The sequence below is a fragment of the Pan troglodytes genome, chromosome 8 (genome assembly GCF_028858775.2).
Source record: "Pan troglodytes isolate AG18354 chromosome 8, NHGRI_mPanTro3-v2.0_pri, whole genome shotgun sequence".
NCBI lineage: Eukaryota > Metazoa > Chordata > Mammalia > Primates > Hominidae > Pan > Pan troglodytes.
In genome coordinates this window covers 35,808,102-35,824,454 of record NC_072406.2, presented here as the reverse complement: position 1 = coordinate 35,824,454, position 16,353 = coordinate 35,808,102, and positions in this window count along the sequence as shown.

The window sequence follows — 16,353 nt, the reverse complement described above, 5'->3', positions numbered from 1 at the left end:
CTACTGTATTTTCCCCAGTTACTAAGGGATTTATATTATGTGTAGGGGGAACTTCCTGACAGCAAGCTAGTTGAACATTCAGGTGGGAACTATGCCAGGTATATTTTAGGTATTGCCCTAAAATGACTGACTTTTCACCTGTATGCCCATTGTTTACATATGTTCCCATTGTAAAAACATTCCATTGTTATCAAATTATGTTTGTTGAAGGGGGACAATGAACCCTTGTTCCCCTTAGTTTTTGGATCCCCAATACCAAGCAAAGTGCCTGGTCTGCATTGGTATTTAAATGTTGATTGAATTACATTTTAAATATGGAAATATTTGGTAATTTCCATAACACTTTTCTATTATATAGTTAGAGGACCTGTGGTAAAGAAAGGTTTCGTTTTCTGCTAAAGCTATGAAACATTAAGTCTCTGCTTAAGGAGAAAGATCAAACTTACATTAAAACATCCAATTTTTATAGATAGGCATTTTGTTTTTCTTTTGGATTACGTTGTGTAGTTAAGGATCATAAGGTGTTTTTAAGAATATAGAGGGTAAGGGCTGGGCATGGTGGCTCATGCCTGTAATCCCAGCACTTTGGGAGGCCAAGGCAGGCATCACGAGGTCAGGAGATTGAGACCATCCTGGCTAACATGGTGAAACCTCATCTCTACTAAAAATACAAAAAATTAGCTGGGCGTGGTGGTGGGTGCCTGTAGTCCCAGCTACTCGGGAAGCTGAGGCAGGAGAATGGTGTGAACCCAGGAGGCGAATCTTGCAGTGAGCTGAGATCACACCACTCACTCCAGCCTGGGCTACAGAGCGAGACTCCGTCTCAAAATAAAAAATAAAAAAAAAGGATATATATATATATATATATATATATACACACATAGAGAGAGAGAGAGAGAGTAAGATAAAATAATTGGTAATGCCAACCTGTTTGGACTGTGGAAAGAGTTTACTCTTTAGAGCATTTTCTTTCTCTCTTTCTTTTGTTTTTAGAGATGGGGTCTTGCTTTGTTGCCCACGCTGTTCTTGAAATCTTGGGCTTAAGTGATGCTCCTGCTTCAGCCTCCCAAAGTGCTGTGATTACAGGTGTAAGCCACTGTGCCCAGTCTAGATCATTTTCAATATGTGTTTATAAAAATCGAAATATTTCTTACATATTCTAACACATTTTAATAACAGTGGTTTTAGGCAAGCCACATGAGGAAATGAATCCTTATGGTTTTTCAGAACCCTTCCAGGTGGTCTAATTTGGACTAATGCCTTATCCTGGTTCTGAATGGAGGTGTGGAAGGTTTTGACTGTGTGTCAAACATATCAAATCCTCCATTTCATCTGTTATTCTAGGCTTAAGAAACCATAATCTGCAGACTCCATCACTGCTAGGTTTTGATATTAAGAAACAGTAATATAAGCACACACGTATTATTTTTATCCCCAAATACGGTACTACAGTGTTGACAGCGGATAGAACCTGTTTTATAGCAGATATGTGTTATTTTAATCCCCTCCTCTCATTCCCGGCCTTCACATCTGTGCCTTCTCTCTATTGGCCAAGTGCTACGATTTGCTTATGATATAGCCTTCAGGGTCTCTTGTTTTGTGCCTCACAGGAAATTCATAAACTTCATAGAAAAGAAACCAGGCTTACATTGTAATAAATCCCCCTTTATGAAATATCAAAGCTTAGAGAATTAATCTAACACGCGAGTGTGTTATCTTGTGCCCTAACTGCCGGAGAACATTCTCAAGACTTCTCTTTCAATCACGTGTGCTTAACAATGCATCAACCTCATTGCCTGGAAACTTTCATTTTGCTTCACAGGACAATCAAGATACTATCCATTTTGTCCCTTTGTCTTTTGCTGCAATAAAATCTTCCAGTAGAAAAAGGTTAAAAAAAAAAGATGAAAAAAAAAAAAAAAAGCTATGCTGCTTCCAATATACCACTGAACCAGTCAAAGTTCAGGACAAATTTAGATAAAAATATAGATATGTTCATGGCACACACACAAACATTGGCTCAACTTCCTTTAAAAATACCTTATTTCTTGGCCTTAACTATTTATTTTTTATGGATATAGACGATGTGTGTGTGTTTGTGTGTGGGTAAAAAGTAAACAGAAAATATTAACCAGACACTATCAATTGTAGTGTGCAATAAGTTTTGCTTTTCCATTAAAAAAGTCAACAAAGTTTCTGTTTTCATATAGAACACTAAAACTATCAGAATGTATTTATTGTATTTTTCAGCATGTCATTTTCCCAGAGATGGAGCACACAAAAATAAGGGCTCTTTCTGCCTCGACTATCACAATTCATCTGCATCCTAAAAGCAAAGGCCCTTTTTGAAACAGTCATGATATTGTCCTTTCAGCATAGCACACTATAATACTTTTCCATTGTTTCTTCAGAGGCAAGAGGATTTATCCAATAGTAATAGCCACAGGCAAAGCAGGGAGCTCATAAACACATCCTTTACAGCTTCTCCTGGGGAAATGCAAAAATAGACCACTTAAGCACAGTGCCACAAATTATTACAGGCTATTCTGACCATGTTTGAGATGTAGGTGACACTTCAGAAAATTAGAATCAAACCAAGTAGGCCCTTTCCCTCAAAAGCCTACAATCCACACGGCTAAAGCATGTGTTTATTTACTCTTGGTGTAAACTGTGCATTTGCAGTTTGTGTATCAAGACTTCCAGGAAGACCAAGATTCCTCAGTCCTTGAGGAGACTAACTGGCCTGTTGTGAAACCCCTTTCAGCTTGCGAGCAGTTCAAACAACGCTTTGCTTCACGCTGGCTTTCATCCTATCTCCTAGCCCATCATCAAGAGGATGGAAGTTGGATTTGACCTTTTTTCTCATTCTGTTATGCAATTGATTAAAATGCGTGAACTGGGAAATGCTATGGGAAAAAGAGATATTCTGGGGGTGGGGGGAGAGCAAACCTGATGATACAGAATTCACATTTATCCATCATCACAGCTACTGAATCAACCATATCTTACTTGGTTGATTGCCAAGAAATCACCTCTCCAGGCCAGGCACAGTGGCTCATGGGTGTAATCCCAGCACTTTGGGAAGCTGAGGCGGGCGGATCACTTGAGGTCAGGAGTTTGAGACCAGCCTAGCTAAAATGGTAAACCCTGTCTCTATTAAGAATAAAAAAATAAAAATAAATAAAAATAAAAAAATTAGTCAGGCGTGGTAGCATGTGCCTGTAATCCCAACTACTTGGGAGGCTGAGGCAGGAGAATTGCTTGATCCTGGGAGGCGGGGGTTGCAGTGAGCCAGGATCACACCACTATACTCCAGCCTGGGCAACAAAGGGAGACTTTGTCTAAAAAAAAGAAAAAAAAAGAAATCACCTCTCCAGTCTTCATTAGGGCACAGAATGCATTGAATTCAGTTGTTGAGGTAATTCTCATTCTGTAGACCCAATCATAATCAGGCCTCAGTTTTCTATACCTATCTCTCAACAGAAAAATGAGAAAAATAATCACAGGTTGAGTTTGGGCCCCTCATTCTTTTCATGCTGGGTTCTAACCTATTGTTACACTTGCTCTGCTCCCATTCACCCAAATAACTTGTTGGGCACAATGTGACTCAGTGAAAAGGGACAGGGCAAAGTTATTCTGAAGTAATAATGATGTGGCAAAGACAGGGGTCATTGTGTTCCAGTTTGTTTTGCTTTTTTCTAGTTACTTTATCATTTTGTTCAGATTGTCAGAGTAATATAGGCTTCCTTTACAAAATCCGAAAAGTATATATAATTATAGAAAAAAAAAATAATGCCAACACCTGGAGACAAAACACCTGTTTTATCCACTGGAGTGATTTTTCCTGGTTCAAGAGTTTACCAACAATGGGAATGACCAGTAAATCTTCACAAAGCCGTGCTGTTATTTCTTTGCTTTCACCTTGACAGCACTGGAGTTTAGTGGGATTTATTACACTACTTTGTAGCTGCCAATTTACTTGCAAATCATGCCTAGTCTGTAAGCTCCTTAAAGGAGTATCTGTCATACAGTAGTTGCCCAATAAATATTTCCTGAATTGAAATACATTAAATCAATCTAATCAGCCAGCAGTGGACTTTGAGCACAACGGGAAGACCAAAGTCTAAAGCTGATTTTTGGTTCACATTGGTAGCCAAGAGCAAGTCAAGTCTTATCTGCTGAAGAGTATATTTTCCTTCCAAAGTACAACATCTACCGTCTTAATCTAATAAGCTATGGAAGTATCTATGTCTGATGATTCTGACATTTTATAAAAGTCCAAAGAGAGAAAGGGGGGGGAAAAAGCCACAGAATGATCCTCATTTAAGAATGTCTAATTAGGGGTTTCTTGGATATCTTATTTTCAAACTTTACTCATCTCTCCAAAAATAAAAATAAGAAAGCAGTATGTTATATAAGCAAGGGTAATCCAGACCTGAAGGCAGAGGATGTGGGTTTAAAATTTGGTTCTGCCATTTTCTACGCCTGACCTTATTCGAGTTACTAAATCATCAACAATTAAGCCAGGTGGGAGGGGATCCCTGGAGAAACTCCAACCAGCTTGCCCACTGAAAAGCCCTGCGACGTTTTTGGCATGCAACATGGGCTGGAGAAGCGGTGAGTCACATGGGGTCTCAAAACCTCTCACTGTTGCTTCTAAGACTTTTCATCCTCGGACTTCTGAGGGTGGGAGAAACCATGCCCCTACCCCTCATAGCTCCTGGGCCTTTTCAGGCCTTTTCGTGGCATTTTCTTTTTCGGGACTCACCAGTGAGCAGCAGCTCCCTCTGCTCCCCCATCCCTCCTTGTGCTGGGATGCATGGCCCAAGAGTCCTGCACAGCCCGCTGGCCGGTTCCCAGCCCCGTGAGGCTCCCCCAGCCTTCCCCTTCCCTGGCCAAGGGGTTTAACTCTATCGGATGGGCAGTAATTAAGCTTAAACTTGTTTCCCTGGTGGAGGAACCACTTGCATAAGAATAAGATGTTCTTCGACCGGGCGCGTTGGCTCACGCCTGTAATCCCAGCACTTCGGGAGGCTGAGGCGGGCGGATCACGAGGTCAGGAGCTCGAGACCATCCTGGCTAACATGGTGAAACCCCGTCTCTACTAAAAATACAAAAAATTAGCCGGGCGTGGTGGCGAGCGCCTGTAGTCCCAGCTACTCGGGAGGCTGAGGCAGGAGAATGGCGTGAACCCAGGAGGCGGAGCTTGCAGTGAGCCGAGATCACGCCACTGCACTCCAGCCTGGGCGACAGAGCAAGACTACACCTCAAAAAAAATAAAATAAGATAAAAAATAAAAATAAGATGTTCTTCCACAGGTACTTTTAAAATTTTTTTTGCTTTCCCCTTCTCTACCCATCAGCAAGTTAACTTTTTTTTTTTTTTTTTTTTTTTTGAGATGTCTGGCTCTGTCATCCAGACTGAAGTGCAATGGCGCGATCTCAGCTCACTGCAACCTCCGCCTCCCAGGTTCAAGCGATTCTCCTGCCTCAGCCTCCCCAGTAGCTGGGATTGCAGGCACCTGCCACTATGCCCCGCTAATTTTTGTATTTTTAGTAGAGACAGGGTTTCAACATGTTAGGCTGGTCTCGAGCTCGTGGCCTCAAGTGATCCGCCTGCCTCGGCCTCCCAAAGTGCTGGGATTACAGGCCTCAGCCACTGTGCCTGGCCCACAAGTTAACTTCCAAAAGAATCTTTCTTTTCTTTTAGAAGATATTATACTAGGGTAGACGCCCCCTACCACCACCCCAAACTATCACTGTATTCTCTGCAGTTTTGATTGTGAAATCAAGTCTTCATCTTGTTTTCCATCCTGAGGGCATGGCTGATAACTGCTTGGCAAGGATTTGTTTGGCAATCCCTCCTGAGGGGATGCCCCTCTCAAATTCGATGTCTGCAAGTTTTCCTAGCCCTGTCTCTCTCTTTTTTTTTTTTTTATTCTTTTGAGACGGAGTCTCTCTCTGTTGCCCAGGCTGGAGTGCACTGGCATGATCTCGGCTCACTGCAAGCTCCGCCTCCCGGGTTCACGCCGTTCTCCTGCCTCAGCCTCCTGAGTAGTTGGGTCTACAGGCGCCCGACACCAGGACCAGCGAATTTTTTTGTATTTTTTAAAAGAGATGGGGTTTCACACCGTGTTAGCCAGGATGGTCTCGATCTCCTGACCTCGTGATCTGCGCGCCTCCGCCTCCCAAAGTGCTGGGATTACAGGCATGAGCCACCGTGCCCGGCCCTAGTCTTGTCTCTTAAAGGGCCCCACCCATTGACTGGGTTTTCTTCTGCCTGTCTGTGTGTGTACTGTGTGTGATGTCTGTAAAAAGAGCTCTAGGCCAGGCGCAGCGGCTCACGCCTGTAATCTCAGCACTTTGGGAGGCCGAGGTGGGCATCACAAGGTCAGGAGATCGAGACCATCCTGGCTAACACGGTGAAACCCCGTCTCTACTAAAAATACACACACACACACAAATTAGCCGGGGGTGGTGGCTGGCGCCTGCAGTCCCAGCTACTCGGGAGGTTGAGGCGGGAGAATGGTGTGAACCCAGGAGGCGGAGTTTGCACTGAGCCGAGATCACGCCACAGCACTCCAGCCTGGGCGACAGACCAAGACTCCCTCTCAAAAAAAAAAAAAAAAAAGAGCTCTAATTACTTTGGCCTAAAGTAAGACAAGCACTTGGATCTAATATTTTTTAAAGGGAAGATAAAAATCTGTGTTACCTTTCAGTTCACGTAACTTTAATCTTTAAGAAATATGAACGTCCCTAAAGACTATTGGTAAAATGCAGGTGAGATGAAAGGTTTGCTAAGTGTTTGGAGGTTACAAACTGCATTTTGGGTTTTGAGAACAATTTGACTTGCTGGCTTCACAATTGGTAAGGCTTGGGGACACATGGAACTAACCACCGCCTTAACTAAGAAGGCAAAACTTGGCTGCAGTTAGCATACAATTAAATCAACTTACTAAATTTTGTCTTAAAGTTAAAAATTGCTAGGATTTAATTGAAACTACTAGAAATTGATTTACATGCAAGGTGTGTAAGAACATTAAAATGTGTTTTTTAGTAAAAGGTTATGAGAAGGCATGGAAATGTAAACTTTTACCTAGGGTTAAAGGATTGTTTTGAGTTAAAATAGGAAAAAGCTGAAGGTTCAAAGAAGTGGTGGAAAAACTGCAAAAATTATCTCACAAAAGAGGTTTTCTGTGTGAGCATATTGACTACATTCAAAAAAGGGTATTATATGGTTTTTCTGTAAATTGAGCATTGAAATAAAAGCATAACAAGGTTTTCCTAAGGCACTAATCTGCTCTTTGGCAAAATTTGTAAGGGGTTTAAAAAAGGCTTTTGCTTCTTTAAAATTTCTGAGTCATCATTTTGGCAAAGTAAATAACTTATAGTAATCTGGAATTGTATTTCATAATATCAAGTGTTTTAAACCTCAAACATTCAACAACCTTCCCAAAATCAAACTTCAGTTTCAAAATTATCTTCCCTAGCACCTGTCTTTTTGAGTACTTCAGAGGGCCCCTGAAGTGTCCAGAAAAGAGAGATAAACAGGATTATTTGATATGTTTAGATACATGGGATTGCCAAAATGATGCTCAATCTTCTTTAAGGTATATCTTGCTGAATAATTCTAATATATGTTGAAAAATTATATGGGATTTCTAAAATTCTGATGTCTGAGTATATGCTATCAATTATAATTAAGGTTTTGTTGAGTTATTGTAAACCACGGAGATAATCAAACTTGTTTGTCATTTTTGTTTCTAACTGTAATTACCCTGGACATATTGCTATTGACAGAGAGTTGTTGTCTTGTTTTAATCCTTTTCAAAAGATGGTTTATAGTAAGCTGTAAGACTTTGACAGCTGCTCTGAAATGCAGGTTTATGATAAATTTGGATATAGTAACATTGGAATACAGGAAAATGCACAGGACTCACGAAGAGCTGAAATGCTCACAAATATGAAGCTAAACAAGAATTAACTAAATGGTCTGAACTCAGGACGCTGAAGTAACTTTTTTGACTTTTGGTTGGAATATTGCTAATCCATGTTTTTTCAGTCAAGGAAACTTATTTTGAACTATTTACAGCCTTTGATAATTGAGTAAAGCATACTCCTATGAACAAAATTTGAAGCATGTTTGTCTCTCTCTGCCTGGTTCCTCTAGAATTTGGAAACTATCTGTGAGTATTCTTATGGCAATATAGTTGTTTGCATCAGTGCAATAAGAGTCCATTTTTCTTTTGCAACAGGACACAATTGGAGAAAGTAGTTATTCTACCAAGGCTTTCACTGGAAGGATATGCTTCCCTTTAAGGAGTCAAGCTCAACTTGCAGAGCCAATAAAAGCCCCATGGGGAAACTGGCCTCATACCCTTCTCTATGCAGTCCCTATAAAGGGTCCCTGACCCGTGGTCACTAAAGAATGTCACTTTCTAACAGGTCCAGGAGCTCCAAGTTTATCTTGGAACCTTAAGAGCAGTGGATCACCCAACTCACGGGTATTTGAGGATGCAAACCTATGGCTCGGCTCAGCTTTAAAAAGGTCTCATCTGTGATTCCATGTGGAAAACATTTCCAACAAAGCCAATCCAAAAGGCCTATGCAGAAATAGTTATTCTTGCTGCATTTTAAGCAAATAATCAGGCCAAGTATAAGACTAAAGTCTATTCTGCAAACCACTCAGTCCTATCATAATTTTTTTGACAAAAATAAGGACTGGAGAGAGAGAAATTATGTTCTAAAGCTTACCATACATTTGTCATTAAATCCTAAAATCATTAGTTGTTTTTAAGTTTTCACCTACATTTCAGACTAACCCTGCTTGCTCCTCTGAACCAACCAGCAACCCCTGGCTGCAGGTCAGAAAGAACAAGAGGGATGGGTAATGTAGAAATCTGGATCAATATTCTAGTTCTGAGCAATTAACCTGCAAATCCTGCCAGGTGTTGGAATAAATAGGGTACCCATCACCTGGAGGTTTCCTTTTTGGGAAAGTAAAACCAAGGGAACTAAACAAAGCCAAGCATCATCCATCCAAATCCTAGCAAGCATAACTATAGCCGCCGGTTATCTGGGTGTGTCACAAGACATCCTTTTCTCTCCCTTGGAGGAGGACTCAGTTCCACAGTTTCACCGTAGCATTCGGCTTATAATAAGGAGTCCATGCAATACCCCCTAAGACACATTTTTGTCCCAGACTCAATTTCAAGCTTTGGGTCAAAGCCCTGGAAAGAAAACTGGATCTGAGCGATCCAGAGGCAGATGGCAGCAGAGATTAAAAGGCACAGCGTAGGTGAGCGTAGCCGTTTCTTGCTGATTAAGCCAACCCCAAGCTTCCTGTTTCATGGATAAAGGCCACCTTAGTATCCATGGCATAAATGAGGTCCAGGGAGCTCCGAGGCTACTGACAGTAGGTGGGATAGGGGCATAGGTGAAAATGGATAATTCCTATTCTCTGGGACCCCGTGCTTCATGGGTGCAAGCCGCTTTGGCACTCATGGCGGTGCCTGCCAAGGTCTCCAGGGCTCGGGGCTGCAAGGATGCGAGATGTAAAGAGGACGCTCTTCCCTCTCTCCCTTACTTGCTCCGGGTACCTGCTAGGAAGAGAAGGGAACCAAGGATGCCTGCTCCCCTCTTTCTAGATGGGTAGCCATTGATCTTCAGTCTGTACCCCTTTCAAATGCATCCTGGATCCTTGGGACTCCTTTAAAAACACGTTCTTTTTCCTTTCTTCTCCTCGGTTCTCCCTTCACTGATAGGTAATTGTGTCTCTCCTTACTACGGGACACTCCCCTCAGATGCATCCTCCAAACTGTTAATTTCCCAAACCTTAAACTGGTTGGCTTAGGATTGGACTCGGGGGAAGGGAACCCAGAAGCCCAACATCGTGGCAAAAGGGTAAAGTCTCTTTACCAGTCAGGCGTTTGGACTTCCTCTCCCTGTGCAAACTGGTAAAACCTTTTTGAGCTGTCCTTACCCCTCCCCTTGTTTCGTTTTGATACATGTTTTCTAATAAACTGGTTTGTCTGTTCTTGCCTTCAGGCCATCAAACTCCAAACGGTCATGCAACCAGAGCCTCTGACAATGGCCCCTTCTGCCAGGAACCCTTAGATAGGAGCTGATAGCTCCCTCTGAGGGAGCTCTGACTGCCTTTTCTCCAAAACAGAGCCTCCTGTCAGCAGGAAGCAGTTAAGATCGGTCTTTGTCCTTATCCTTAATCTAAGGGCAGTTAGATGTACTTCTTTAGAGCAGGGAATGAGGCAGCCAGGTGGGAGGGGAGTCCCTGGGGAAACTCCAACCAGCCCGCCCTCTAAGGTGGAGGGTAGGGAAGTTTACGCCCTTTGCAGCGGGGAGGCCGTGGCCCCTCCTCTTCCTGTGCAGAACCTGGGATTCAAATGGCCTGGCGGGAAGTGCTCTAGCAGAGGGACTCTGGCCTTGTGAGAGTCCCTATTTCCCCCCCTTTTTTTTGACCTTTTCACCCAATAAAACCCTGCTTTACTCACCCTTTAAACCATCTGCGAGCCTAAATTTTCGTGGCTGTGGGACAGACAAGAATCCCATCTTTAGCTGAACTAAGGAAAAGTCCTGCAACAAAATCATTCCTTAGTTTCTTCATTGGTGAAATGTGGGTGATAGCCACTTCACTGAGTCGTTCTCAGGATGAAGGGAAATGACAGGCAAAAGCACTTGGCAGAGCACATGACTAGATTATAGGTGTTCCCAAAATGATCATTCGAATCTGTGGAATCATGCTTTCTTACCTTGTTTTTAAGTGGTGCTTTGCTTCCTGGGCTTATTCACAACACTGCATAAAATAATTTTAGATATAATGACTAGTTTAGGTAATTAGTATCCTCTTCATTTTATAAATGGAATAATATTCAGACTCAGCGATTAGGGTTGTGTCTGCTTGAGACAATTATGCCAGTCATGTAGTATAATTTGGTTCAAAACATTTTTTCTCTTTTCCTTTTAATATACCTTTGCAGAGAATTTGCATGGGACAATTTTCTTCTTACCCAAGCAGCTGACTGAATCACACATTCTTGCTGGGATGAATCAGTGAGGACACACTATTATCGTTCTGAGATCTAAGACCTTGGTATAAAAGTTTTAAACGGAAGTGAGCAGTCACCTCTGGGGTAGTCTCCTGGGGGAAGGGCAACTGATTGATCACCCAAGTGACGCTAGTTCCAATTCATCATTGTCCAGGACACAGCCCAAGTCGTACACTTGCAAATGCATTCCTGTCACTCTCCAGGGTTGACTGGGCTCAGGGACTCAGACCAACCAACTTCACAAGAGATGAAGTTAATAAACCAGCAGGCCAATTGGTTCATTTATCATGAATGATACCAGCATTTCCAGCCCCCACCCCATATGTGAACAATATGGAAAACCAGTTTGTGAGAACATCCGTAAGCCTAGAATCAGAACAAGAGGTATGAGTTGTACAATTCTAATATTCAATGACACTGAGCTGTTTGGGTTCTGTCCATTTCAATTTGTTCTTTTGTTGCCTTCCAAGGTCCCAGGTAAAATGAAACCCTTTCAGGCATTGTTGTCAAAAACAATCTGGCCTGGGTGTACCATGACTGAATGTTTCAGTCAGGATTTTAGTGCCTGAAGTGGTGAGACCAGTTAATAATACCTCTCAGAAACACCCAACTTGTTGGCCAGATTCCTTGAATTTAAATTTTTTTAAAACTTTTTTTTTTAATTATAACAAGGGAATTACGTTGATCCAGATAACACAAACTGTTGCCGTGGTTCTTAAGTAGAAACAGCCTTAACCCACCCCTGGAGCCAGATAGGGTGAAGTGCTGTGAGCCCCCCATCTTTCCTCACTTGCGCATACCTGTGGCCAAGGGCAGCAGCACATGTTGAAAGCAGTGCAGGAGGTGACAAGTGGCACAGACGTGGCCTGAGGGGGAATTGTGAGCACTGTGAGCTGGAGGTCATCTGTCTCCATTGCTTGGGAAGGAAATGAAACGTTGCCAATTGTTCACTTAGTTCATTTTCATTTCTATCCTTCACTTGATGTTTCTGCCTTCTAACAAAATTGTCAGTGGGAGTGCCTTAAAATGCCATTTAAAAATAATATGTAAAATCTCCTAGTTTTCCAAAGGCTTCAAGTAAGCAGATTTCCTTTTTTTTTTTTTTGAAACGGAGTCTCGCTCTGTCACCCAGGCTGGAGTGCAGTGGTGCTATCTGGGCTCACTGCAAGCTCCGCCTCCTGGGTTCACGCCATTCTCCTGCTTCAGCTTCCGGAGCAGCTGGGACTACAGGCGCCCGCTATCACGCCCGGCTAATTTTTTTGTATTTTTAGTAGAGATGGGGTTTCACCGTGTTAGCCAGGATGGTCTCGAGCTCCTGACCTCGTGATCCGCCCACCTCAGCCTCAGATTTTCTAGGGAAAGCTATGCAGATACAACTGAAATGCTGCCCTAAAAGAAGGAGCCATTAATCCCAATTTAAAACAGATTGGAAATCGCAACATGAGCCAACACCATGATCAGTTTCTCGTAAAAAGCTGGGTTACCTTTTAAATCCCACCTTTGGGAGACTTAAGCTAAAAATGAAGAAAGTTTTGTTTGGTTTTCTACAAAGCTGAACACCAAAGTTGAACGTTAGTCTTCAAATAAAGGTTTGTTCACTGGCTTCACACACTTCAAAGTATTTAATTCAATTATTCCGAGAGGCTACATATGAAATCATATAGCAAAAATGGCCCCTAATCCAGTAACTAGTAAAATATGAAATTCCTGTTGATATGAAATCAGCAATCCCCATAAGCCAAAAGAAGGACACACCTATCTTCACCTAGTGGAGAATGGTTTGTCTTTTACTAGTTCCCTGCTATTTTTAGCTGAAGTTAATCACAGTAGAAAGAATCTAATGCATCAGCTCACACTAAATGTTATTAATGACTAAGACAGCTTAACCTGTTGACCCACCCAAAGGATTAGTATTTTAACTAGGGACTATGCATTAACATAAAAGAATAAATCTCAGTTAGTAATATTTCAGGCATCTGAGACACAATGAGAAGAGAAATGAGTCAGCTCACAGCACATGGGCAATGTGGCCCAATGGGACAAAGTACAAGCTGTGGCTTTACTCTGATCTGAATGGAGTCCTGTGCCTAGAGCTTTCTAGCTGTCCACACCATTCAGATCTTAAGTAAGTTATTTAACCTATTGAAATGTGGGTAACAATAGCGCCTTCTCTGTAGGACTGTTATGATAAATAAATGAAATAATGTATGCAAAGTGCCTAGGATAGTGCCTGGCTTATAAAAAGACACTATGACAGGAAAGCCAGTACATGAATGCTTCTCCATCTATCATAAAATCACAAAAAGCTGGTTCCACAATAAACTTCCAAATTTCACATTCTCCTTACACTTAAGGAATATTTCACAAACTTTCCAAGTACACAAATCTAACAACCTTGCATTTACGGGAGAAGTGAAATGTTTTTGTTTCTTTTTAAAATTAAGACACTATGGTATTTTCATTTTATTTTTATAGAGATGGACTCTCACCATGTTGCCCAGGCTGGTCTCGAACTCCTGGCCTCAAGGGATCTTTTCTCCTCAGCCTTCCAAAGTGCTGGGATTACAGACGTGAGCCACTGCACCTAGCACGAACTGTTATTTAGAACTATTAAAGGGCTAAATAACCCGATCTACCACCTTATGTATTTATAGAACTTAGTTTGTGTTCATCTAAATATATGTAGAATGAGAGCTAGAACTGTTTTATAGTGAACTCTCAGACTCTCTTCCTCTTTGAAAAATATAATACTCAATAGTCGGAACTTGTTACTCAAAAGCTAGGTCACAGGGAAGATAAAGAAGTAATGCAGATGGCCGCGGTGGCTCACTCCTGTAATCCTAGCACTTTGGGAGGCCAAGGCAGGTGGATCACTTGAGGCCAGGAGTTCGAGACCAGCCTGGCCAACATGGTGAAATTCAGTCTCTACTAAAACTACAAAAATTAGCCGGGCATCGTGGTGGGCGCCTGTAATCCCAGCTACTCAGGAGGCTGAGGCATGAGAATCACTTGAACCCGGGAGGCGGAGGTTGTAGTGAGCTGAGATCGCACCACTGCACTCCAGCCTGCATGACAGAGTGAGACTCTGTTTAAAAAATAAATAAATAAATAAATAAATAAAACTAATGAAATCAGAAAGGGCATCAGGGAAACATCTTTAAAGAGAAGGTGAAAGGGAAGAAGGAAAACAATTTTTGTTAAAAATTATAAATAACTAGGCATAGTTAAATTTATTTTTTTTTAAGTGAAATTTGTATTGGCGTTGTCCCAGTGCTGTATATAACAGAATATCTGCAGAAAAGCCAGCAGAAAGAGGAGAAACCATTACAGGTTAAAAGGTTTCGGAGGTGGGGCGGTGGGATCAAGTTGTGTTAGCCAGCCTTGAAAGAATTTGCAAAATGGCTTTAAACTTGTCTGAGGCCAGTGCTGGGGCAGCCTCTATATCATTGCAGATGTGGAAGTATATAAAAATCTGATAATCCAAGTCATGAGCCTCTTATAATCAGGAGGAAGCTGCAAGGAATTTATGAAAAGGAAATTCCATTTCACCAGGACATGTGACTGGGATCACCATCTGTTTAAACATCTTAATAGTTTGCGGCAAACAACTAAAACCACTTTTTCCCCCCTACAAGTCTATCCAAGCACTTTCTGTGTGTCCAAATGGAATTTAAACCTCCCTTTCCTAATGTTAGACTAAAATCTCATTCTAAACTGGAGTGAATTGGGGCTAACTATAGTGGAAAACATTAAAAATTCATCCTTCAGCTACAAAATTTAATCAAGTGGTAACTTCTCTAAGGCTACGGTGTGGAACTTACTATTATAGAACAATCATTAGAATTAAGTGAAGCAAAGATCCTTCAAGCTCCTCCTCATTTTGATTTATTGATTAAAAAATATTAAGCATCTATAATATAAGCATCTACACTTCAGTATCATCTCTGTTGTGTTTAAAACAAAAGTTAATTGAGGTAAATGTGTATACTTTGAAATATTTGTTCTGACCATTATCACTTTCCGTCTCATGAACATCAAAGATTTTCTTATTTTAATCTGCCATTTTAAAAACAATGTTGGGCAGGGCACGATGGTTCATTCCTGTAATCCCAGCACATTGAGAGGCTGAGCTGGGAGGATCTCTTGAGCCCAGGAGGCTGAGGTTGCAGTGAGTTATGATCATGCCACTGCACTCCAGCCTGGGTGATAGAGCAATACCCTGTCTCTAGAAAAAATAAACAATGAAAACAAAATTGATGCACTAAAGCTAAATTTATCAGATTAACAGTAATTCTAGGTAGCCTCACCTTGTGTCAATATCTGTATTCAGTGCTAAATTGAACAAACAAGAAGAAATTCCCAAAAGGATCCACTGCAGCTTGCGTCCTTAACAAACATTTGATGAGGAAGGACCAGTGATCATCATGTGCTTGAGATACATCCAGTCTCTGCCTTCGAGAAACTCCAAGTCAAGTGAGACAAGTAGATAGAAAGGTGTCACATCTATTATCAAATCTTTTGCAAGCCCCTGCAATGGCTCAACTGTGCTGTGGATATCAAGTCCCCAGGCTGTACCGAGGCTTGGGCCAGAGTCAGAGAGGAACCGTGTCTCCGCAAGATCAGCACATGGGGGCCTAGGAAGAGAAACTCAGAATGAAGAATTCTGGGTCAACTGCTCCTCCTCAGTGGCAACTCCCCTGCCAGCAAGGACTTTGAGATGATCGGTTGTCTTTTAAAGGATAGTGACGTTCCCTTGTACTGCCTCTACCTCTCTGCTTATGAAGTCACTACCCTGCCTTGAATATCTAACTTAGAGTAGATTCTTAGGGAAGGGATTTGGAACCAGATGAGAGAGAAAGACAGTTATAGATGGGTCTCAGGTCTCCAGAGTAGTTCCACATTTGAAGGTCTATTCACTGACTCAGTTCTTGTTGAGTTTGCTGAGATGCTAATAGCAGGTTCCACACAATGTGGATTCTACAAGATATATTTGCCTGCCATCTCCCCACTTCCTTCAAAAATCAATGAGTTTATTTAAATACCTGTTTCTATAAAGCATCGGTTCACTTATTTCTTCAAACAGGAGAGATCCGGAGAAGGAGAAAGGACCATAACATCTCCCCTTCCTAGTATATCACAAATAGAACCATGAAGGACATAGAACCCAACCAAGAACCCAGAAGTAAGCCATGGTAAAGATGAACTCTGGAACCCTTTGACAAAGGAAAGGTTGGGGTAACTTTAGAAGTAGAAGCTTATGAGAAAAAAACAGAAGAACTCAGGTGTCAAGG